At 37.3% G+C, this 26,804-nt stretch overlaps 1 long non-coding RNA gene across 2 annotated transcripts in view; it reads right to left on the bottom strand.

Moving 5' to 3' along the window:
- Positions 1 to 319: 319 nt before the first annotated feature.
- The window catches only part of LOC148645476 (uncharacterized), a 34,485-nt gene continuing 8,000 nt past the window's right edge, over positions 320 to 26,804 (bottom strand). For both annotated transcript variants that reach the window (XR_015928222.1, XR_015928221.1), the window contains exon 3: positions 320 to 822. This is a non-coding gene — a long non-coding RNA (uncharacterized LOC148645476). The remainder of the gene's footprint in view (positions 823 to 26,804) is intronic.

Raw genomic sequence — 26,804 nt, 5'->3', positions numbered from 1 at the left:
GTATGTGAAAATTAAAGCAGGAAGTTTGTTGTTTTATGCTCATCTGTTTTAGCTCTGCTCTGAGGCTTTCTACTGCTGCTGTATAACAGCTGCATTACCCTATGTCTGAGCTTTGAGCTTTGGGAAAAGACCATACATTTCAAAAACGTAATCACAACCTTGGCAAATACAAACCTGCATCACAGCTGAACTCTTCCAGTCTTCTGTCACGTTGAGGACACACCAACTTAGGAGAGCTTAAATAGAACACATTTCTGAAAAGGCACCTGCAGTACTAAAAAGGACCATGTGGCATACTGTAATAAACTGAATTGTGATTGATTTTCAGAGATTTTTTATTGGACTTCTTACAGCTTTTAATCTGTTTACTTTCAGATATGAAAGGGCTGTACTGTTTGAATATTTCTCATATCAATAGATAAATGAGTAACCACAACTGAAGTACAAATCATCCATTTTTGTACCCTTGATCAATCATTTTTGGGGGAATGTTAAACAGGTGGCTAGACGTTGACAATTGGCTGTTTGTTGGCTTAAGCATTCAGTTCAGGAACAATTGTGTGTAATGACAAAGAGTTGGAATTCATTATGAGGCCGGTGCTTGTTTTCCTCTGTACTTGCTAGCAGATTTCAGCCATTATTACTGAGGTGCTATTGATAGGAAGGAATGCAACTGAAAACCACATTAACCACTGCGCTGAGAGCTGAACAGTTTATAATAGAACACAAGCTAGAAAGGCTAAAAGATTAATCAGTGTTTTCTTATACAATTTTTCTGTTCTTCTTTTCTTTTTTCCCTCCTTTTTGCAGCTGTCTTGGTGTCTGTGAATAAAGGCGAAAGGTCGCTTTTAGGAAATTCATTCAAAGTGCCAGAGCCTTCAAAGCATACCAGGCTCTGCTAAGACCTGGAGATTTAGTGGTCTAACTCAGACTTTGCCCCCGACAAAGCAGACTGACTGATGTCATAGGTCAAATTCCTCTGCAGAACTAGGCCAGTCTCCTGTATGTTTGGCGATTGCTGACTAATCAAATGGAGAAGAGGAAAGGGTTGGTGGAAAGGTTTAAAAAGGGCTATTTGTATAAGTGTTTATCTCATTGGTATTCCTGATTATTGTGCTTCCCATTCCTTTTAAGCCTTTTTATCTTTTGTTTTCTTCTTTGATTGGGAGTAGCATTATTTAAATTGTCTGACAGCAATAGCTTGTGAAAAGCTCTTTGTAGAGTAGCAGAGCAAGTTAATGTCATACAATTTTCTGAGGTCTGTCAATTCAAGATTTGTGCAATTATCTCAAGGCAATGCTGATGAACTAATGCTTTTTCTTATATTGAATCGCAATTTTCTCACATCTTGTTACTTCCTTAGTTAATTTTACTGGAACAGTAGTATTCAAAGAAGGTTCTTTCAATTACATTTCATCAAATGGATTGAGAAAAGATATCACCTTTGCAACAGGGGTTCAGAAAGTAAAACCTAACATTAGAAGCAAGTAACACAACAACACTTTCTGGAGTGGGTATTTCACTATGCAACATATTATGCTGATAGTTTCTCGTTGCATTTGAGATTGGGAATCAGATTTGCATACCTTCAGTAACTGTGTCCGCAGTCTAATCGCTGTCAATAGCCCCCAGACATGGCTTTTAGTCCACTTAGGGGAGCATTTTGGAGCAATGTAGAAAACAACAGCCAAGAGAAAAAGAGAAAGTGCTAACACAAAAAAAAACATGCAGACATGGTCACAAGAGGCTAAGGCGTGCTGTCAAGAAGGAGAAGTATGTGTTAAGCAAATGTGTGTCAGCTTCAGAAACTGGCAACTTTTAACCAGGAGAACTTTGCCAAAGTTAAAACTAAGTGACAACTCTGTCTAGACTATGTTGCCAATGGAATTTGTATCTGGATTTCTTTAAGATGAGATTTTTATGACTTAAGTCCCCATATGGCTCCAAAGACTGCTGTCCATCTGGTTACCAATGTGGAGGAGAAAACAAGAACACAAGGGATTAATAATAGAGTCATAACAAAATAAAAACTGAAACATTACATCTCTGAATATAAACTAATATTTGCCCTCTGCTTTCAAACTAGGCTCCGATCCTAACCAGGAATCAGAGGTAATGTGATGATGGGTAGATAATCAGTCTACAGCAACTGTCTATGGTTGCCTTACTGTACATCCTATATCTATAAAATATATGAACAATATATTTGTGGATAACAAGAAGGTAAAATCATGAACTGATGTCTTAAAGTAATAAACCTTACAAAAACGCACTTTAATGTTGATAATTTCACAAATTAAAGAAATAACAAACCATGAAAAGGAAATTTACTCCTTTTTTGTGACTAAAAAAATGTTTGAAAATTGCAGAATCTTGTTAGGTCTGGATCGTGTATTATGGTTGATGCAACAGTGACATTTATTGTAGCAATTCATGCTGGCCTCTCTTTGTCATTGGGAGGTCTTAGATCAACTAAAACCACAACAACCTTAGTTAAAACACATTGGAACCTTTTCATAAAAAATTAGATCTTCTGTTGAACTTAATAAATTATAGTGCTTCTGTCCAACACATCTCCTTAGTAAAAGCACACTCATTGTGGTTTGTGGTCCTGGGACATCTATCAGAATACTTGAGTCCATTTCTAGGGAGGTTTTCTGCCTCTGACAGTACAGCAAATGTTTTATATTATCTCAACAACAAGTTCAATGTACAGTAACATCATTTTCATAGTGTTTGAGGTAATTTATGAAACATTTTAATAATATAAATGGGTAAATGTAATTAAGTTAAGTCAGCTGAACATTAGTATTAGTATTCAATTAGTATTAGTATTAATAGCATGAGCTATTAATTTTTATTTTCATTTAGTGGAAGTTTATTAACAAAAATAATTTAACAATCCTATTAATTCTTTCACACTGTTTATTAACACCTCTGAGAACATAGAGTCATGATCTTTTATGATGAGGCATGTGAAGTTCCAGGGTATTGAATTTTAGGGCGCAGATTTTCAGATGTTCAGAACCGAGATTTGAGCAGCAACTAGCAATTTGGCCATTAGTGTGCTTTTTCTATCAACTGTTTCCACATCTGACCTGTGGGTTATATCCATAAATATTTAGTTATCTTATATATAGTTATTTTATCGGGAAATCGTGGCATAATGTAAACATTTGTTTTTAAAGCATTTCAGTGCAGAGAAACCCATTGATTCAGTTCCTCTCTGCAATGCCAACACAACCTTGTTAGACAGTAAGCATGCATCCTGAAGAACGTGTATAGGCATGTCATCACTTTTAACTGTCAGTCTAGAGCACTAACACCTATGACTGATACCAGGGATGAGGGGTCATTTCTGCATAATAAGATGAAGATCCTTTGCTAAACCCCACTTAAACTCAGAGGCATTTGTCACGAAGCGTTCTTTCAGGACCCTATGCAGACAACACAATCCGGGGAGGAGTGAGGAAAACACGGGGGGAAAAGCATGCAAGGGGGCTGGAAGAAAAACAGGGCGTGTGTCCACAGTGCGCAGGTGTTCATGGGAGGTGTGGCCGGGCGTCCATACCTACATACTTAATACCTAAGTGTTAACTTGCCTGGCTGTGGAAAATGACAGCATTGGTTTAAGGGGCAGTGCGTTGGCTCTGTGGCTAAGGATCTGCGCCTGTGGCTGGAAGGTTGCTGGTTCGTATCCCGTGGCCGGCAGAGGAATCCTACTTTGTTGGGCCCCTGAACAAGGCCCTTAACCCCAACTGCTCCAGGGGTGCTGTTTAAATGGCTGACCCTGTGCTCTGACCCCCAGCTGCTCTCCCTGTCTGTATGTCTCATGGAGAGCAAGCTGGGGTATGCAAAAAGACAAATTCTTAAGACAAAAAATTGTATAGGGCTAATAAAGTGATCTTATGTTATCTTAAGATCAGCATTGTCACAACATCCTCGCTTATGAGGAATGAGCCATGGAGATGCTGCAAGGCTGAAGTTGGAGTGGAGGGAGGGAAGCTAAAAAAGATGCAGAGTTTTGTGAAGCCTTTATATGTAAGAGACTGGTAGCGTGCGATTAGAATGTGACTTCTTAATGAACTTTTGTTAAACACCATTAATGTATGCTCTAAGAACATTTGTTGTTAATTTATTGCATCCCTGCATTATCTTGAAGAGATTAATGATATGTCATTATTTAACCCTTTAGTCATTTTTTACAGGAAGCTTCTCGGAGTTCTCATCTTACTTTTTACTGTTTTGTGACCTGTATGTAGTACTCTGTTCTTCTGCCATTTCTGAATATTATCTTTCTGATTTCTTTCACCGAAATTTCAATTTAAGTAAGAGTTATAGGCATTCAAGCTTATTGATTTTCCATGAATTTATTCTAGTGTTTATAAATCTTTTAGTGTTGTTGCAAAATAAAAAATGTGCTAGCATAAAAAATACAAATGAGTAACATTTAATATCAGGGAGAGTATTCACACATTTCTCAGCAGTGTTTCTTTCTGTTTGAAAAATAACATGACACAATCTTAATCCCCTTACTGGAAGGCAGACCAGCCACAGTGTTCAGTCATACTTGTTTCTGACAGTATCGGCAGTTGGAACAGGCCTTTCGCAGGGCAAGTTTTCCTTGGCACCTGCTCTCAGTACACCCACACAACCGATGCTCCAGATGCTATTAATAACCACGAGAAAAAAATGTCCTCATTCTTTTCCTAATACTTTTGTTTTTCACAGTTGTGCCTTAATTTCCTGACTTCCTTTAATTATCAACAGCAGCACCATGATGAGGCAGTGACCCGGTACGAGCAGCTCAGACATTGTACCACAACTGATGACCTAGTCAGCATGCGAAGGCTCTTACGTATCAGCAGACCTTTTTGTTTGCATAAAAATAGAAAATGTGTATTCACAAAAACAACAACAATAATAAAACAAAGTACTTTTTATTATTTTCCGCATCAAGCCAAGTGGAAGTCAAAATAGGCAAACAAAGTCAAATCAGGCCGCTTTAACATTGTGTGAAAAGTCAAACCGTAAGATGGTTTGCGCTAAAAATGATGTATCTAGTTTTTAATTCACAACTCTAAATGACAGGGGAAATGGGACACCCACAGATGAGAGATGGGTGCCTAGCCCTGTTCCAGTTTGAAGTTTTTGGAAAGTTTTAGAAAGTAGTTTTAAAATCCATTCCGCTAACCCAAATCCCACATCTTAAGCAACAGAAAGAAAGAAAAACATGATGAACTTTAACTCCCCTCGATCTGCTATGGTAACTCCTTTGACAGTTCCGATGATTCAACAGATGGTTCCTGGCTTTAGAATGAGGATCAGTTTCATCCTGATACTTTTCATTTTTCATTGTTTTCTTTTTGTGCTTTTTTTCTTTTTGAGGATAATCAATTAAATAAGAAAAAAAAATATAAAGGAATTTTACAGTCGTATAAGGATTAATGCCAGTGGACGTTCTACAGATTTATCAAATTTACAGATTTCTACAGATTTATATAAAACTTTTCAAGTCGGGCTTTTGAGTGAATGGTAATGGATAAAATATTCCATTGTGAATCATTTCACACATTTCACCATCACTTTCAAAACATCCATCCATTTTCTAACCACTTCTTCAAAATTAGGGTCACGGGGGAGCCGAAGCCTATCCTGGCAAACGATGGATACACAGACACAAGCGTGCACACACTCACACCAGGGCCAGTTTTCACAGAGCACTCAGAGATCACCCACACAATCACTGGGAGAACATACCGGATCCATGCAATAGTACCTCTGGTCCAGAAATTTGAACCTACGGCTCCAGCACTGCAAGGAAGCAGCGCTCACAACTGCACCACCGTTCAACCCAATTTCAAAAACGGATTCCATCTGGAAATCATTTATGTTCCACCCTTAGCCTGACAGTTCCCTTGATTCTTATTTATCAGGAACTGTTGTCTTTTTCTGGATCAGGGAAGCCAAACAAAATATTGATTTTTATCATTTGCAGGAAACAAGCCATGGTGTTTGAGGTAATTTACAGCAACAATGGATGAATAAGGAATGCAGTGGCATATAAATGTAACCTGTCCCTGTTCTGGCAAATGTTGAATATCTGATTTTTTAAGAAAGCCCTGCAAATGTTTTAAAGTTCATTCAGCTTACGAACTTCCTGACATTTTTAAAACTAACAATATGCCAAGATTATTTTTCAAAAGTTATGCATACTTTGAACTCTTTCCCTCTTTCGTAAATTTATAGAGTTTTGTTCAAGTGTTTTTAATATGATTGCAACATATGAATATAACCATAAACATTTTTCTGATGGGCCTGATTTCATTTCCAGTAAAGTCCAGCTGTAGGTTGACTGGAAAATGCTATGTTAATCTAAGAAAAATAGCAATGGTAATTTGAACCCCATTCACAGCATGTACTCTTGTACTCCATGTACGTGCTCTAGAGTATTTTTCATGTTTTCTCAGAAATGGTTATTGTACAATGTGTAGCCCTTGGTCTTCATATCTAAAAGTAAAATGCCCTGTTATCCTGTTAACTGGGAGGGTCAAAACAACAAGGCTTGAATTCAGGAAGAAAAGCAATCAACTGCATCTCTTCCTAACTGTAAACTGAAGAGTCTAATTCAGGAAGATCTGAGGGTTATTTATCATTTTTATCAGCAGATGGGAACTGCAGGAGACGGCGGTCTGTGTCACTCTGTCTTAATAATCTGCAGGCATCAGCCGGCTCTCAGGTTTGCATTTCATGTTGTACAAATTGCAGAGGTCGCCTGATCTCTCAACCCTTTATTTCCCACTTCTGCCACATTTGATATAGCAGCAGATATTTAGATTGCCCTCCTCATCTGTGTTTTAACTGCGCCAAAGTCCAAGAAACACTGAAAATCCTGGCCACATTCCCAAGATAATTTATGCCATTCTATTTGAGGGTTGTTTGTACAGTAGTTCTTTTGGTGCCTAGTTATCTGTTTAGACAAATGTGACTTTGTGTTTTACAGTTACAGAGTTAACTGTACAGTGGAATATGTTCCTCTTTTTTGATAATGTGACTTCAATCAGCTTCCATGAGTGTGTGTGCACGTCTCTCACAATTAAGAAACACTTTGCTCATTCACTTGATATTTCTGTGTCTGATATCTTTTATTATTGGACTTATTGTTTTCCTTTCTTTCTGAAAATAATAAAAACACTCAGAGAAGTAATCCCAATACTACCAGAACTGAAAGATTTAATGTGAATAGAGGAAGGAAATGGTCTCCTTACCATGGACTGAAGAATACTCAATTCCATACTACTGGTGTTTTGTAATGGCCCTGTAGAGAACATACAGAGTCAACACTCATTGACCCTGAGAGTTTTGGGTGTGTGGATCATGAGTCCACACCACGGTGGACATTAGTTCCTCAGAATCTTTTGAGAAATACCTTGGTGTCTCTTAGGTAATTAAACCCCAAGTGGGTGAGGAAAATAGCACAGATAGGCTCCTCGTTATTCTGTTCTTTTATGAGCATACAAAAGTGATTGCACTCTGTACCTTCCTTAAAAAAAGACTTAATATCAGGTTTCAGGGTGCCCCAAATAGTAAAGATGCTCTCAGAGTGCAGACTGAGCTCTGTGATCCAGATTTCACAGGTTTAAACTTGGGCTGTGGCCCTAGCCAACCGTGACCAGCATTCTAGAGGTAGAGTTGGGATTAGTCAGATACAATTCTGTCAGCTTTTGGTGAAGAAGTGAACTCTGTGCCCTCCCAGACAAATGCAGGCTTGCAGTGGCATCAGTGAGAGATCTGCAGCTCCTTCAATCAGCCACACCTCTCCTGCATGGTGCTGTGAAACTTTCAGTGTATCAATAATGTATTGCTATAATTGTTGCAAGGGTTAGAGGAGCCTGTCCTTCTGCTTCCTCCCTATCTAACAAAGGAATTGTTGCTGTGAGTTGAGGAGTAAAGAAACAAAAAAACCTTGGGTGGGTCTAAACAGAAAAGTATCAAATAAACTCCTTTATCAACATTGAGGAGACTGTTATAGGCCTTAAATGTTGAAACATCAATTTGGGATATTTATTCTGTTGATATACAAGGATCTGAGTCCAGTGAGTGGAAAATATACAAGGAAGCTTTCTGCTGTCTGGTAGATTATTCCACAGAGTCTAGCCTGAGACTACCTCTTCACCTCCCTACATTAATTACATAGCTCACCAGCATGCAGTTAGGTAAATGCTAATTCCAGTTAGAAATTATATACCTCCAATATGGTGTTCATTCAGTCTGTCTGCTGGGGAAGAGATAATGCTTGTTTACCCAGAGAAAACTAATCACATTAAAGGACAATTAAATCATGAGCAGAGGAGATTGGGTCTTGACTTATCAGTCTAATTAACTTCCCCTGGTGTTGAAAGTAAACAGGTTACAATAACACAGAGTGCTCTGAAGATGATTCATAAACAAAAAAGTCATAATTATTTTATGTCATGCAAAGAAATTATATAATACTTCAAATTGACTTTGTTCACAGAAGCCCAGAAGGTTTCAGATATGCAGCATGTAAGGGCCTGGGCAGGTCAGAGGACATCATGCGATGGCTGAGTTGAGTCTCTTATATGCAGTGCACAGGACACAGTCATCCTCTAAAGGAAAAGCACAAACTGGAGTAAATGTTTTTTTTGTTACTGGAAGAAAACAAACCTGCCAGTTAACAAAAAGCAGAGGCCAAATGTGAGAATTGTAGTTTCTTCAAACATCAGCCTGTGGTTCCCAGTTGCCATAATACTAGAAGGAGAACAGGACAGGCCCTACAGCCTGGAGACTGCATCAGCAGCTAACTGTGCTTCAACTTTCTCAGGGCAGAGCAGTTCCAGGACCAGAAGGTTGCATGGAATGAAAAACCTCATCTCACCACTTACAAGTGATCTCTGCTGCTAGTCAGACATTTGTGTACTTGTGCTGTTATCAGTGAGAGTCAGTTCTCTTTCTAACACGACAGTCCTGCTGTTTTGTTTTGTACCCACAACTTGTCTTTGAACAAGGTATATAGGCTGTAATGACAAGCTTTTTAGAGGTTTTGTGTGTGTTGTCACAATATTTCCTGTGCTTCTTCAGAATGGGGCATTTGATGAAAAAAATCAACCCTTCCAAATTAATTATAAAATAATTGACCAAAAAGGAGGACAGAAATAAGCTTCTTCTCAGTTCTTTGTTGGGCTGGTTTATACCATCAGTAGCTTTCTGATTTATTTTTATATTTTATTTTCTGTCTTCCTATTCATTTATTTTTAATTCTGCTCCAGTTCGCCATGCTCAGAAGCATTAAGCAGCTCTTATTTATTTCCTAATCTCACATTCTTTAGAGCAGTAATCACAGGCATTTATATCTAGTCAGGAAGGCCGACTGCAGTGAGAGATTTAAGCAGCAATAAGTAAAAAATGGAGAGACCAAAACGTAACAGCCACAGAGAGATGTGCTCCTACACACGGTTAAGATTTAATATGTGCCTTGGAAAAGATGCACTGAGCTGGATTGGCTTTGGCTGATCTTAATCAAGTGTAAATTATTTCCATGTTTCAATTACAAAATCTTATCCCAGTTATGTAAAATTGAAAAAGCAAGTTAATGGTTAACATGTCTTGTTGAAATTGCACATTTGCCATATTTGTTTTAGCCTGTAAAACATCTTTACTTTACGCGTGTCCCTTCAGGTACATATTTTTTGTACTTTTGGCTTCTGTGAGCTAAATGCTTACTTATTAAACATTCCTGGTCTTGGCCCGATGGAGTGTGCGCCGTCCAGTCCAGTGTGAGGAATTGGAGGAAGGTGGGAGGGTGTGGGAAAAGTGGGAGATTGGGAGGCTTGTTCTGAACATTTGCATTGCGGGGATTCTTCCCTGTTCTTCTAAAGTGTAATTAAGTCTCTCACAGTGAGCTGTTTCGCTGATTTTAAATTGGATAAATGCCATAAAGGAAGCAACTAAAAAAATGACAGACCTGTTTTCAATAGTAAGTGCCAAAATCTCTGTGTGGCAAAAACATTGTTAGTGAATTAAGGCAGAAGAGCATGCAGGATGTTTTAGTTTTTGAATTTCACTTTCTCTGTTCTGTGCTTACAATGTGTAAGTGGGAAGTTGTTCAATATCAGAGAATTGTATACCTTCAAGGACTGCTTCAAATTAGCAGGCTTGTGAATACCAGCTATTGATGGATAAGCTTAAGTCTGCATAATGCAAAGTATTTGTTCTCAGCACATTACATAGGAAAGGCCTGGATTTTAGCTATGAGGGGCACTGACCTATATAACAAAAGGAACAGTGGAGAATTCAGATTTAATGAAAGGTAAATGGACTTCTGATGTTTCTTCCTTCTGGTGATTTGAGTCCTGTGGTAACATGCCTGGTGTAACGGTATCAAAGTCACAGCTTTGGAAAGGCATGATGTTGTGCACTTTTGCAATAGATTTCTGGCCTAGCCTGCTGTGCCATATTTTTTTCACATGAAGAAAGAAAGCTGTATTGTAGTTTAAATATTAAATATTACAGCACTTACACAAGAGTTGGCTGGGGTTCAAATGAATAGACCAGGAAAAAGATTCAGTACTCTGAGTAAAAAATCACAAGAAAGAAAGGAAGTACTTAAAATTTATATTGCAGGTATGCAATGCTGTCACACAATTCTTCTTTCAGATAATTAAATAAGCAACACAACTGACTGGTAAGAGATTTTACTTTAGAAATCCAGTACCTCAGTGATAAATGAACTTTATATTCTGTATGACGTTGAGTGTCACAATGGTTCAAACTTTGGTTCAGATTCCAATGGAAAAAGTAAAGGTTATTTCCCACTGAAAAGTAAAAAAAAAGAACATTTAAGTTATTGAGGCTTTTCTGGGTCTCTGAAAGTAAATTGTTCACTTATTTTCTTCTGAAACATTCTACTCTTGAATGGAGAAGATTATGATGGGACATTATACACATTAATTCAAAATCATTAAAGGCATTGACAAATTGTCTCCTGAATGAATAGTTAAATTAAATGAACTAGAGGACATGAGTAGAAACAACATGGAACTGTATTTAAAACTGAGACAAGAGGCACTTCTTAACCCAAAGGATTGTGGGAGTAAAGAACAAGCTAACCAGTCAGGTGTTTGAGGTAGTGCCTAGCCTTCCCTCAAAAACAGACTAGATGAGAACTTTGCATCATTCTCATTTGTTACCTTAATTTTATTGTGATCATATTTACATTTAACATGGGAATTCCTATAACCAGCATGGGCAACAGAGAACATTTTAACCACATTAAATTCTAGCTTAAATGTGCATGCTTAATCACATCTACGAATTAGCTCAGGTCGGATTCATGTATTACTAAACAAGCATGTCCAATGAACAGAAAAAAGGGATTTTTTAAAGTTACCTTTAACAACCATATTTCATCAGTGGCTACCACCTACTCAGCCTTCATCTGCTTTTCTTGTTCTTCCTGTCTAAAATGAACTTGGAAAAGTGTTCCTCCTAAACAGCTTTAATACTTCTCCTTTCATACTTCTGAATAAGAAGAGGCAATTGTTTCACAGATGTATCTGGCAGAAAATCAAATCCCTGCTCTTTTCTTTTGAAATATATTTGAAATCTTTGCACGGATCTTTCACTTCTTGTGAGCTATTTTAAGATGTGTAGCTTACTTTGCAATTCTGAATGCCAGGGTATGTTGTTAAATTCTCTTTGTTATTAGTTTGAGTTGTATTGAAATATGATCCTGGATCTCAGAGATAGTGCTGCGCTGGAAGCTGATGTTGTGAAGTACTGTGCATTTGAATGCTTCCATCTTAACAGCTGAGTTTTAAACCTGATGATGACATTATCATTTCTATTGCTGGCTCCCCAAAGGCACGAATAGCAGTGCATGATCACTGCAGGCTATTGCACAAAAAACATGTGGGCAGGAAAAGGAGAATCTCTGATATTTTTTCTTCTTGGTTAAAACTGGCACCTACTAAATGTCTGTACAGAAAATGGCTAAACAAAACCAGTTTTACATTTCAGTCAATTTTTTTGGTTTCTATTTTGTATTTTTATTTCCTCTTGTTTCCACCTTTCCTCCGTCAGAAAGCCACTTGTTCGTGGGCTATCCAGAATGTATCAAGAGTACAATATGTGAATACACCTTGGATGAGATGCCCTGAGATGGAATGGCACACAGCCTGGCTTTTTACATGTCTTTAGGACATAGGAGGACAGCCAAAGAAACCCCCTTCTGTCAAGGGTACAATCTTAAATTTCCACACTGCAAGCACCCACTGGAGTTGAACCCAGAAAGCACTAAGCTTTGTGTTTCCATGTTGCACACTTCCTAAAATGCTGAAATTGCTTCTTTGCTTGTTCAATACTCTTTTCTTACCCTTATCTAATTGTCCTTCATATGAAACACTGCACACTGTCAATAGAAAGAATAAGGCCTTTGAAGTCAGAGCAGTAAATTTGGATGCAAGTGATACTTCAAAGAAAGTCATCCAGATTCAATGAAGATGCAAGAGAGAGTGTGGCTGGAAGTGCTTCGTTTCCAAGTGTAGTCAATGGGCTGTTTGCTCGGTTCTAGACCTGAGACACTTAGTTCATCACAGATCATGAAAAGAGGAAAACCTCAGGATTATGCGGATTTAGTTATCATCTTGAAAGACTAGACATCACTGCAGATCTGATGTCAACATGAATAGATGATTATATCGAGACTGGGATTGCGCCACTGCTGGCCATGACCACTGAGTGTCTGCGTAAGTCCAAATATTACTGGAGGAGAGGTAAATTGGTGGGAATGCGTCACATGCTGATGTAAAGGTGATCTCAGTGTTCCACTTTCCCATTTCATTTTTATCAGGATTTGCTACAAAAGGCTCTGTCTGAGCCGTGTACTTTTTCTTGCTCTATATGCATTCTTAAAAAGCAATATTAGAGCTCTAAATATTTCGGACCACTATTCCACTATTTGCCACAGTTAGAAATTGAGAAAAGCCTGGGTTTTCACAACACAAAAAATACTGGAAGATGAAATTAGCTTGAATGTGGATTCAGACATTAAAATGTGGCCAGATGTTTGAGGTCCTCATAAAACAAGACTATAAGTAATTTCAAGGTAAAAAAAGTATTGCAATGTAAAAATTACTTTGCAAATAGATATTTTTAGTAGCTAAAAGAACCTTAAAGTATACCGCACCTCTTATCTGCACTATACATCTTACAAAACGTTTGGAAACCAGCCAGGCAGCTCAAATACACATTGTTAATAGTTGCCACAGAATATATTGTTATATCCAAAGACACATATAGGCAAAAAGTAAACTTAAGTCAACTGTTGCACAGGGGTGAAATATCTTTATATAGAGATTGAACAATGGCTGCCAGATGTCAATCTGAGTCAGCTTTTATCAGCTCGTATATAAACACTCCCCACTCTTTGCATTCTCTAATAAGTCACCTACCTTTTCTCCAAAGCACCCAGCAGAGGCTAAGGGATGAACTGTGTATCAACGTGCACTGCTGCTTCAGCACCACACACTGCAGGACCTCAGCATAACAACATTCTTATTAAACTTGGTAAAGATTCAATGACACAAATGGGGAACTGAACCTTGGCATTTAAGAAAGTTGATTCCCTCAGCTGTGGAGTGCTTAGATCAGAAAATATATAAAATAATGATTTATTTCACAGCTAAAATACAGATTTCATTCCTTCATTTATGACTCCTGGTAACATGCTTAACTGTCAGGATTTACAGGGCACTGAAACCCTTGCATCATGATTTATGATCTGTAGATGCCCTTAATGGGCCTTAACTTTAACTTTAAATGGCAGATGAATCATATTATTTAGTTATGATGCTTCTGTGAAGCACAGTCCAGCTTAACCTAAGTGTGGATGGCTTTCTTTTTCCTTAACTTAGAATTCATCATTGCTTTAACCTATCGATTTGAATTGAGTGAGTCAGCCAACTGGTGTTTGCAGTGGACTAAAAACCACATACCTCAACCAGTACAAGGTGTGCATATTTTCTTTTGCCGTGATTGCACATAAACTAAAAAGCATCAGAGTAGGAACATACTGGGATTGAATGCAATTAATAAATAGACTTCATGCAGGTTCCGTCACGTTTACTGTATATCATATTCAAAGTTGTATTAGAACACCCCATTAATAGGGCTAATCACGTTAGAATTAGTGGCTGGAGTTGAAGGAGTGGGGGGATTTAAGTGCACAATGAGTTTTAGTACAAAAAGCCTGTTTACCACAAACCATTTTATAGTTGGTTAAGTTTGTACTGACAACTTTGTTAGCATAATTAAGGACAGCTGCTTCTTTAATTAGTTCCTCAAGGCTGAAAGCAGTCCATCCTTTTGTCAAGCAAATCTGAGGATTAACAAAAAGGCCACTTGTTGTCCAGGTTAAAAACATGAAGATGTGCAAAATGTACTTGAAATGGTTATACCCTGTCCTTCTTGTCTTTTGAAACCAGGCTCCCCATTATTAAGCACAGCTAGTGCAGAAAGTATACTGCAAGTTTCAAATTTGCACAGGATGCTTGTGAAATCAATTTAATGGTTCTTAGGAACACAACAGTAATCGTTTGTTTTGTTTTTTTGGCACTTATCTTGAAAACTTCAGATAGGAACACACTTGTTAATACCCTTAGTCGCAGTTTGCTGGTGTTTTTTGCCATTCTATTAAATGGCAGTTTTTTAAGTACATATTGTATGGTGCCACACATCATTAACTACTAAGTCTGTCTTTAGTGCGAAACAGAAAGAAGCTGTCATTTAAGCTCTGCCAACATTTGAACTGGCTCGGTGTTAAATGTGCTTGGGTGCTGTCCCATGTACATTATTGAAGCATTAAACTGAAATTGACAGTTTTCGGGTAGGGGATGGTTGGAGGAAGAATTTAACAGTCAAATCATAACTGGCAATTTTCCTCAGTTTGTTTAAACCAACAATGGTTTGCAGTAGCAATTCAGCACTGAGCAACGTTTTTTATACCAGTTTGGAATTCATTCCATTTCTTGAGTTAACAGTGTTAAATATTTGTTTTAACAATTATTCCGTTTATGCATAGGAACCCAATAATGACTTACACCATCAAATTCTCTAGTACTTACAAAATAAAAGGTAGTTTGCTTTCTGAAAAGAGGCAGGATATTGCTGTTGGACAGCTTTTTAAAAACTCCTACTGAGGGATATTTTCTAGAGACGAAGACGAGAACCTGTTCTCACCTTCCATAACCATTTGCACCATCCCTTCATTTTCTTTCTTATCCTTCTTATCCACCCCTTTCCTTCATATTTCTGCCCCTCCTTCATTCACCCACAGGTGTGAAGAAGGCTGCACAGCTCAGTTATTACTGTGAATACAAGATTCTTAAATTTGCTGGTGTCATTCTAAAGGTACCACCTTTAATGCTATCCTGTTTCCCATTCAAAACTACGTGAAAAGTCAAATGTAAACATGAAAAAGTCCTGTTTTTCTTTTGGTATGAAAATCCAACAAAAGTCATTGATAATGGGTGTAAAGACAATAAAAATTAGAATGATACTTGACTTGTGGAGGCCCTCAATAAGTACATTTTGCATTTTGCATCTCCTTGAATGTTCTATTATCTATAAGTCCTGAAAGGCACTCCTTTTGACCTTCTCTCGGTTTACTATTTATCAAGTACATGTCCATCCTAGCATGCCTGCTAACTGTGGGAAAGTATGGAAACCAAATTAATGTTACAAAATATTGTACAGCGTATCTATAAAGAATATAGACCACTTTAAAGAATTCACCCCTTTTTTATTATAATGTGAAGATCATCACATCTGCACATTGTAGATTAACCCTTCATGTAAGCACTACATCTGATCGATGAACAATTGTCAGGCATGACTGAGTTGAAGTGCATTGTTTTTCTCTCTGGCAGATGACATGTAAACTCTAAAAAGACAACTGTAGCATGGCACAAACAGTGCTACTAATTTTTGCATTCAAACATAGCTATTTTCAGCTTACAGACCCTTACAGGATTTATTTTGGAAGTAATTGGTTAGGATAGAAAATAAAAATATACACAGAAAGAAACAGCTGAGAATAGCTTATAGCGCAGACAACAGGAAACGAAACCATCAAAAACGGAATAACAGGAAAAAACAGGGAATATAAACTGCCCCTGTCAGTCGTCTTGTGCAAGAACGTGGCTTTAGACAAGGAGATGTTTACAAATGCCAAAGGTTAGGTTAGTCCAGTCACAAATGTATGCATATTTTCAATTAGTAGTTATAAGAAAAGGGGAAGTTCTTCGAACATGCCGAGACATGCTCTTATAATGGGCTTGAAAATGCAACTCTATTGTGCAATAAGTGCATTTAAAATATAATTCTGTGCTGCAGTCATGAGCACTTTTGATGTAAACAACACTGTTCTCTCAATTTCCTTCATATTCCAGTTTTCTGATTTTTATCCATCAGTATGAGAGTTTTAGAAAATCTTATCTTACCAATGTGCATGGTCTTTTGCATGTTTTTTTTTCTAATCTGTCAACCTAAGTTTAAGCCTAAATTTAAAGGCTAGAAAATCATTGTGTTTGGATGTTTCAGACAAATGTCCTTCAGCTCTGTGAAAAGCAATATAAACAGTGAAATAAAGTTATTCAAAAGTTCTTGGCATGATATTTTGGTAGATTTTTATTTCTCCAAAGAGCTTCCAATATACTGTACGTGAAATATTCCTGAAACCTGAAATCAAAACATCTTTATATTCTTCCGTTATATAATTGTTTGCATTTTATAAGCATTAAACTGTTCCTTTATCAATTTACAGAATGTTAAGGATGATGAATGATAAATCACTGCCATTTTCACAGAATTAAGATTTGATCTTCTGCGAAACTGACATTTCTTTAGTTACTGTCTCTTGAAAGAAGTGGCGGAGTAAAAAAATAAATTCTATAGATGAGTCTTGCTATTGAAATTTAAACTTCTTTGTGTTCTTTTGTTGGTGGGGTGGTAAATGAGGACTAGAAGAATTATGCTGTCTGCGTGTTATATAAACCATTCTTTCTGTTTATGGCCAATACTCTGGATTCAGCTGTAAAAATGATTTCCTGTGTAAAACCACAATTTTCAAAAAAGCCACATGTTTCCTCACTTTTTTAAAAAATCTGGGTCTAAGACATTTGCAGTAATGATCTAGAACTTGAGAATTATGATCTGACTCTCAACGAGCCTTTAGGTGTATGAGTAGTGTTTATTTGTAGATTTAGTAAATTTAGTTGTGTTCCTTGTGAAACTCAAAGCTATAATGGCAAAGCCTAAGAAAATGCAGTTTTCGAAGCTGGCTAAAAATGTGTTTCCAATTGAATGATCTTCAGAAATACAAAGCCTATAATCAATGTAATAATTAATTAATAATGTACCTAAAATACAGCTTAGCTGAGACATTGAATTGCTATAAAAACATAATTCAACAAATCCTACAAATATCCAGGTGCATCCTGGTCTTAGTTCAGTGCCATGCTGTGATGCAATTAGAATTGTGGAAGCTGTGAATAAGAGGCTCATAATGAAATTTAGCAGCTCAAAGCCTTTTAAACCTGAATACACATATGCACAAAGTCAAAAGATGTATATATGTCAGTACTACATATGTAAAATGTATGATAATGCATGCAAATGACGAGAAAAGCTGGAATGATAATGATGACGTTTAACAGTATTTAATGTCAGGGGCTGGTTAAAGATGTGATGTCACTTCGCTGAAATCCAAGCAACTCAGAATCCTTAGTTAAAAATTTTACTCTGTACACAAATCAGTAAAACAAGGAACACAATCATAATAATTAACAGTTCAATCATACTGAAGGTAGTCACTTGTAAAAAGAATGAAAGATACAAACAAGTTCTTAGTACTAATAATTCAAAATTATTTGCCTGATTCTGATTCATCTTTCTCCATAAGATCTTTCCTTGGTGTTACTATGATACATGTGTACTACATTGATTAAAGGCCTTGAACAATTTTTTATTTGAGTTCATGAAAAAAATCAATCTTCATAGCCTTCTGGCACAGGGCAGAATTATTTTAATGCAAGTCAATGTTAAGTTAAGGATATAGCTGTTTATGGTCTCTACTTCACTCTGGAATGACAACTTTCTGAAATCTAAAATTGTAGAATAATGATTAGTGGTCAACAAATTAAGGAATGTCAAACATCAAACGTCTAGCTACTGTTTAAATAAAGGCATTTCTTTATCCTCCAAGGATAGAGAAACGCAAACTGAAAGATGTAGATTCCAGTGAACGTTTACTCACATGCTTCCTAAACACGTTTTTGCCACCTTTTCACATTTTTCTGTTTTGGTCTCGACTGTGATTGTGAAAGATCTATCAATGAGAGCTGATTGATCCTTCTTAAGCCTAGGGTTGGAGCCCCTTTATTTGGATTTTATTCAGCGGCTTGCTACAACATCATTGAAACTAATATTTACTACCTCCTTGTTAGTTCAACTGATAGATACATTTTAAATTAAAGAGAATAAAGTTTAGACACTGGAGCACACTGAGCTCAGCCCAAGTTTACAAAACAAGCTAACAAACATTGAAATCCTCATTCATCTATGTCTAATATTGCAAAAACATTCCTTAAAATTCACCTTTTTATATGAATTACATTTGGGTGTGTACTCTATAACTTTGTGTACTCTATAACTACTGTATGCCTCAGAGGTCACAAATATACTGTAGTTATTTCCATTAATTATTTATTATTATTTAAATTATTTATTTGATTAATTATTTTCTCTATTGGAAAGTTGAGCTCTTTTTTTCCAGGTCCTCAGCTTGGACCATGACCACCGAGGACCGGCACTGGGGAACCCAGGTCTAATCTGATGAATGTTGTACTATTTGCCATGATTGTCCAAAGTCCGGCTGGCTTAAACAAAATGCCGATAACAGCAGCTGCCTGAAGACTCCAGAGATTTCTATAATGTAGAACTGAAGCCTTAGCTTCACATTCTGGCTTGTGTGTGTTGGAATTCATGTGAGAAGCTTCATAACTGTAAATTCTTGCTCATCAGAGCAGCTGAGCCTTCTGTTCTGTAAATCGCCATTCTTTTTCTGCATAGAAAACAACTTATCTCTTCCAGTCTAACCGACAATTAATATGTGCTGCTCTTCTGTGTGAAATCTACAAACAGTACAAACAGACCTTATGTATTCCTTGATGCACCGTGCCTAGAAACCAGAAAGTTTAAGCATTTGTTTTGCACTTTGGATATTGTGTGTTACGATGTGTAAATGAAGGTACAATATATTCTGATTTAATGTAAAGGCTTTGAAAAGGCACTGTATTTATGAAACTGACAATGAAACTAAATTGACATGGTACAGAAATCTCAGTTACATTTTGTGCTGCCCATCATCATTTAAAATTCTTTTGCTTTCTAGTCCTTGCTTCCCCCAACCACATTCTTGGCCACATTTACTTTAAGCCTTCATCCCACCCCCGAACCCCACCTCAAGCCCCTTCGTTCCCCCTAACATATTGCCAAGCACCGCCAAACAAGCAAATCTCAAACAAGCCATCAAATAGATCCAAACTCAAAGTGCAATATGTGATACCCGGTCACCCCAGAGTCAGCTCATCCTTCCTAACTGGAGGTAAGAGCAGAATGCCACACAAAATGTAAAATAACAGGTTGCCAAAGGGGACAGAGCTTATCAGCTGGACTGCTAAAGATCCTTTCTATTCCTTTTCTTCTTTTGAAAAGGAGAGAACCTCTTAATCCTGCATTAAAACTGGGGTGGGGGATAGCCACCAGCTAAACAGGACCCCCCATAACCCAGAAATGCAGCAAACGTTTACCTCAAGTGGTTTACGAGTAGGTCCTGACAGTAATGTACATGGACTCAGAGGGATTTGCAATACATGGATGAAAGATGCTAAAATAATGGACCAGCTAACATGACCAAAACAGGGTGGGTCAGCAACTGTTTAGAGTGTTTGAGCTGCAGTAATTGCAGATGATTACGGATATTGAACCTAGACAGTCATCCTGTATGCATGTGGATTTCCTACACTCGTGTTATTTCAATTTAATACAATTGACTGGATATTTATAAAGGCTGCTGTCATTATGTCATGGTGTGTTTTATGTGATCTATACATTCTTAAAATATTGTTCAAATCTGCCAGTAGAAATAAAAGCGTCTCTTTCAAGAAATCCAAACCAGATGTGTTGACTCTAGAGAAGTAAACCGAGGCACCACTTGTAAATAATGATTTATTTTTTTTTAGACTGCTGTGGTCTTTGTTGTGAAACTTTAGATCACAAATTTGAGGGCCTTTTGTTACAATGTCTGTAATCTTGCATGCCTGTAATAGTGCGCCACGCATGTGTTCTTCAAGTCATAAAACTTTGCAGGGCAAGGAGATGAATGCGGTGAAAAGCAAAACAAAAGAAATTTTGAAATACTTTGTGTCTGCTACCGAATCTGCAACCCTTTTCAAAAACAGGCAGTAAAACGAGCAGGGTTTGTCAGTGGGATTCCCAGTACAAATCCCTGTGACAATCCAGAAAGTGCACAGACACTAGAGGTTTTGGGGTTCTGAATTATTTCCTGCAGCTTTGCAGCCAGGTTTCCAGAGCTGTTAAACAATTAAGTTTAATTGAAGCAATTGTGCTTCCCAATGTAGCTTGTGGCACAAAATAGCTGCATGGTTAATGAAATTGTGTTACTCGTTGGTCTGTCTAAGGGGGAGAATTTAGGGGGACTTTTCATTTTGAAAAAAATGAAAGGTTGAAAAAGTAGTGCAAAGTCGTGTTTTTTTGGAAGAGCGCCACACTAGTTCTGTAAGAATAACTTCATTTTTAAAGATAACCTGTGCTGTCAAAATGCCCACCAAACTGTCTCATTCTATTTTCAACACCCATGTTGTGCTTATTTAGGCAGGTGATGCAGATGTAATGGAAGAATATTCTGTATGACAAGCTGTTAATCCCTACATTACTTTGTACCTTTTGAAGTGCTGTGAGCTCGTATGTAGTCAGGTACGCAGTGGTACAGGTTTGTCCTTCTTTTTTACACTGCATAAATAGCAGGAAGACAGACAGTATACTAGTCACAAGAAAGGATGACTTACTTTAATATGTTAGATCATTATGGATTCTATAAGAAGTTTATCTGCATTAAAATGGATGGAATGATATAGCTTCAAAAGTAAAATAGCAAAAATACTATTTTGTTTGGTTATTGAGTAGCCTATTGATCAAGTGCAGAGAGTATGCTTCAACATGGTTGCTAGGTCGTACATTCAAGACCGCTTCAGCTGCTTGCCTAAAGACATGGCTCCTATTTTCTTCTTCTTGGGCATTCCACATTCTCAGTTCCTTGTAACATCCATATCAATATTTCAGTAGAGATTTCATTCAAAGCCAGGTGATAATAATTTACTGTAACACACATCTATAATGACAGGAAGACAGCACTTCCATTTCTCTGTAAACAAAACCCATGTTCGGCAACAGCAGTGGTGATGGACTACGCAGCTGAACGCAGCCCTGTCAACAGACCTAAGCAAACGCTCATGACATTCACCTCGCCTCATGTGAATGGCATGCATTAATATTAGGACAGCAGTGGGGTTGCGAGCGAAAGGCATGGTGCTACCTCTGCCCATAGATTCAGGATTACGTGATCACCGCAAGAAAAAAAGTGTCTGCTGCTTACTTTGTAATTAGTCTTGTTCTGCTCTTTTTCCTAAGTGGTTGTTGGTGGAGATTTCTAATTGCACGTTGGCAAAAATGAAAGGGAGAGCTGAGGAATGCCAGAGACAGGTTCGCTGACTCAGTGATTGTCATAATGGTGCTTACACAGCAGTGCTACATACTTTCCTCATCTTGCCCCCTTCGGAAAAGGAGCGCAGCTTTGGCAGTTACAGTTCAAAGAGTTAAAAACTCAGCAGTATGGATGCATTTCTGAAGTTTGATGGAGTTTAAATTAAGCTGTAAAATAATAGCACCTGAAGTACAACAGTCTCTAGGTGCTTACTTCTGATGGGTCTCAGATTAGATAAATGCTCAGTGTTTTTATAAACCTACAAATTAAAACACATCCACAAGCAGTAAAGTGCAGACCTTTCTTATGAGCCTTTAGTGAAGCTCAAACTATGTAATTATAGCTAGGGGTGAGGTTTAGTCCATTTTTCTAAAGCTCATTAGATGCCAAACAAAACCCACTTTCCACAAAATGTCCTGAAAGGTTTTTCTCACGCCTCATTAACTGAGAGCAGTGTCTTCCTCCTGGGGGCTGGTGCTGTTACTGAGTCTTGTCTGTCGGTGACATTTGTTGGGAATTGCAGCTATGCTGAGAGCCACTCATTTAGACCTGTAAGAGATAAATCCTGTGACAACACAGTGCATATCATCACTGATTAAAATTATGCCTCAATTTAAAGGCTTTTACCTTCTGACAGTGAGAAACCAGGAAACTATTAAGGTGACCATTAAGAAGAATTATTGTGAGTAGTACTGCATTTAAAAGTTATATTTACTGAACGTGTCAGATTAGGCATTTATCACTTAATATCTCATTCTCAAAGCTATCCTCTGTGAGATAATGTCCACCTGAAGCCATGTCATTTTACATGGATTCATCCTTGATGAGCACTTCTAAATCTTCAAAGATTATATTTTACAGTATATACTAGATTTACATTTTTGGGTTACAAACAATTGCTAAAAATTCCTCACTAAAGCTCAACAGCAGTAGTACTGAATTAGTAAAAAGAAAAAGAAAATCAGTTGTCTAAAATATATAGAAGATTTAGTGCAATTTACAGATATTCTGGTAAGCGTGAAAATAAAGGAATGTGTCATCAATTAAATGCAAGTAACTAGAAATGTTCAATCTAAAAGGACCACTAATAGAAGACTGTCATGTTAAGATAATCATTGGTTGCATTATAGGAATCTGACATCCGTGAATGTACTAAGGAGAAGGCAAAATCAGTTGGGCTCCAGGAAGATTTTAACTTTTCTGCCTTAGTCAGAAGCACAGTGAATCCTGGATCTGCCTGGCCCACTTTTTGATCTTGATGGGGAAATAATTCTTGTGGGTTGCAAATCAGGTTTCTTTGCTCCCAGCAGACTCCGCAGCAAAATGAGCCAGGTAGAGCTGCCTACATTAATGTGTCTTGAGCAGGCCCCCGTGAGGTAACACAGGTGCCGGTTCTGTCCTCTTGGGGCCAATCCACAGTTTCCTTTTGAATAGTGCATGAGCCTGTAATGAATTCATTGACAAGCACAAGGAAAGCAGCATGGCACTGACTGACATACAACATGAATTTTACATGTGGGAATGTTTTTTTTTCTTGTTTTTTTTAAACCCACCTCCACCCCCCCAACTTTGGAGGACTTCTTTATTTTTTTTTCACTCTCTCATTTTTGTTGTTCTTATTGGACAATAACAAAACAAATCTTACATTCTCCAAAAAAAATAATTAAAAAACTTCCTACTAATATTCTTAACATCCAGTGCCATTCAACTATGTCTCTAATGGGCCCCAAACATTCCTATACTCATTAAGTTTCCCCAGTAAATTATATGAAATCTTTTCAAATTTAACTTGTGATGCAGCCTCTTCCTTGTATGACGGTCCTGTACTGTCCACCCATATCATTTTAAGCAATAATTCAGAGAGTCAAAAAAGTAATTTCATATTGAATTGCTACTTTAACCTTTGATAAATCACCAAGGATACATGTAATGGGAGTAAGTGGAACTGAGATATTTAGGTGCCTTAGAGCTTTCTTACTGTGGAGGTCCAGAATGACTCTGTGTGCTGACAATACCATAATAAGTGCAATAGTGATCCTTTATGTGTGTTACATTTTGAAAACGTTCCTGTATTATACCCCTTCATCTTTTTCCTTTTTTTTTCTGGGGTATAATAGAGTCTGTTTAAAATTTTGTACTGAAGCAGTTTGTTATGTATAGCTCTAAATGGATAACTAACATTATGCCACACATTATGCCCAGTCTATGTCCTCTGACCCTCTGACCCTGACCAACAGTAGGAATGTTGAACTCATGCTGAATTCAGAATTCCAGTTCCTTTTGTTTTCCAATTTTGGCAATTAATTCATTCGTGAACCATCTGTTGTACAAAGAGAAGATTATTGTGCCTTAAACTTTTAGTAAAACATTTGCATATTAGGACTGACAGGTGACGTGTCTGCGAATTTAGAAACTGGTCTGTCTTCACAGTGTACGGCAAATGTGTCTTGCGATGTTTGAAAGTCAATAATTCACACTGCACACTGGAAAAATTTGTCTGTTTACAGGTCCAAAAATGTTTGCGCTTTGAAAGGCACATTGCTGAACACATAATAAATTGGGATGGGGGGTGGATAAACTGAAAAATATGCAGTGGGAAGCAGTTATTTCTAGACAGCACTACACCAATTAGTGTAAAACATTTGCAAAGGTCACTGAGTGCGTAGTCAAAATAGGCCAGGACCTAGAGATCACTCTAGCATTCTTCAATGAATTTGCTAATCACAAACTCTTCTAAGGAAGTTTCGTGGGCAGAACCATCCTCTAAGAAATGTGACACATACGTTTTCCCTGAACTTTGTTTTTCACAGTTTACTAAAAATAATTTTGACACATTAATGTCAGGCACTGGTCCTAAGAGTTCAGCAGAGAGAAAGCGGACAGTCTCAGAAATGCAGAAGAAAGTGAGGAAAAACCAAAGCTTTCTTTTTGTTGTGACATTTGCAATACCTTTGGTCATTCCTTAAAGAAACTGTCTGTACTATAGATGCTATATTATCCTTGCTTATGTTTCTTCTACTCATTTGGTATTTAAATTTTGTTAAATTTTGGCATCAAAAAAAGATCCAGTCTGAAGACGACAAAATATCACTGTATGGTTATCCCTACACAAGCTACAAAATTACACACAGTGTCATATAGAACAGTCCTTACTGTTACAAGCTACACATGTATGTGTCTGTGAATCTTGTCACGTGTGTCTTTCTGGTTCACAGAAGTTGTTTGCTAGTGGACATTTTCCCAGTTTTGTTATTCCAATGAGACATCTGCCAGTGAAGCCACTTCCTTTTGCAATAGCCCTGTTACCAATTTCCCTATTGAAATCTCCTCAGCCTACTCACATCACAGCCTGGGTGCAACTACCCAGTGCATTTCCAGTTTATATCACCCACCACAGCTTAACTTACATCTGGAGCACCATGATGCTCTAATAATATATGAACATAACAAAGTTACAAACAAGAGGCAACCATTTTGGGACCTCGTGCTTGTTTTTTTTTATATCAGCTTATTGATCTGAGCATCTCATCCGTACATTTTTGGCTAATTTTCGTCTTACCCTTTGAAAACATTAACATTTAGGCTTCTGTTACACAAATGAACAGCAGCGGCACAAAACAAATGTTAGACCATTGATGCATTAACCAACCAAAACATTGTTACAACCCCTAATTTTTATTTTATTTTGACTCGGACAGAAATGTGCTCTTCCCCATGTTTGATTGTGAATAGAGACGTTGTAAAAAGCCACCATATAGAGTATTGGTTAATATCCCATTAATACGTTGATTTTGTTCAAATTTATTTTGCTCAACATCCCCATCTGACATTCTGAGAAGTCCATCAGAGCACACAAATTCAAGTACCACTGGCCTATTGGCAAGTTAATTGAGCATGAAGAGACATTTTTAGAATCATGTTAAAGCTGACTAATGATATTCCCAGTGCAGAGGCAGTTCTCAGACTTTGCCCTTTGTGTACTTTGATTAATGAGAAACAAGTTAATGTCTGAACCAGAAGCAAGAGACCCTTGTACTTATTACTAAAAAAAGACCCCAGCCACACTGTGAGAATGGAAGCATGAATGACAGCTCAACTAAAAGACTTCATTTTCATGTGTGATAAAGCTAAAGACTCTAACATTGTACTCTAATCATCTTGCACGACTCTTTCATTGTTTTACAATCTAGCTGCTATTCCTATGTCCCATCTAACCTGAAAGATACAGTTTATCAGCACAGTACTGCTTGACATCTATCAAAGATGTTCATTTTCTTGCATGCAGCAATGATTTACTTTGTTTTTATTTTGTATCGTCACATTATTGCTCTTCACCTATTACATTGTATGTACCTTGTATGGCACAATACCTCGTATTTCAGTAGTTTAGGTTGTAACATTTATTTAACTGGATCACGTAGTGCCCTGTAAATTGAAAAACTGTCATTATTTTATGTATTTACCATAGAATGGTGTCCATGAGTATTTAGCTGCCCAGAAGCCTTTGCAACTGTAAATCTTTTTGTTTTGCATTGTCTCCTTGGCAAAGGTTTCTGAGTGATATTAAACACATTATTACAATTTTATGCATATGCATACCTTACTGAAGGTACTTCAATAAAAGTTCATTCCTATACCTGCAGCAAGGTTATTTCCAGCAGGAGAAATACTGGATCATTGCCAATCATGCAGGGAATTTGCTATGAATAATTCAACGTTACTTTTAGAGACTTTGGGTTTTCTATTGTCACCAGGATCAGTTTTATAAACCCTCTCAGAGCCTTACATGAAACATGAAGCTGGTCAACAATCTGTCAAACTAATAGTATATTAAGTCCAATTTTATTTATTTACACAAAAGCTCTTAATTTATAATGTGTAATTTGCATTATGTATCCATTTTTCATTTGTGTACTGTAATTTGTGAATTATGAAAACAATG

This window comes from Lepisosteus platostomus, chromosome 18, assembly GCF_059453375.1.
Source record: "Lepisosteus platostomus isolate fLepPlt1 chromosome 18, fLepPlt1.hap1, whole genome shotgun sequence".
Taxonomy (NCBI): domain Eukaryota; kingdom Metazoa; phylum Chordata; class Actinopteri; order Semionotiformes; family Lepisosteidae; genus Lepisosteus; species Lepisosteus platostomus.
Note: the sequence above shows the minus strand (reverse complement) of the source record. Positions and strands in the feature narration are given on the sequence as shown.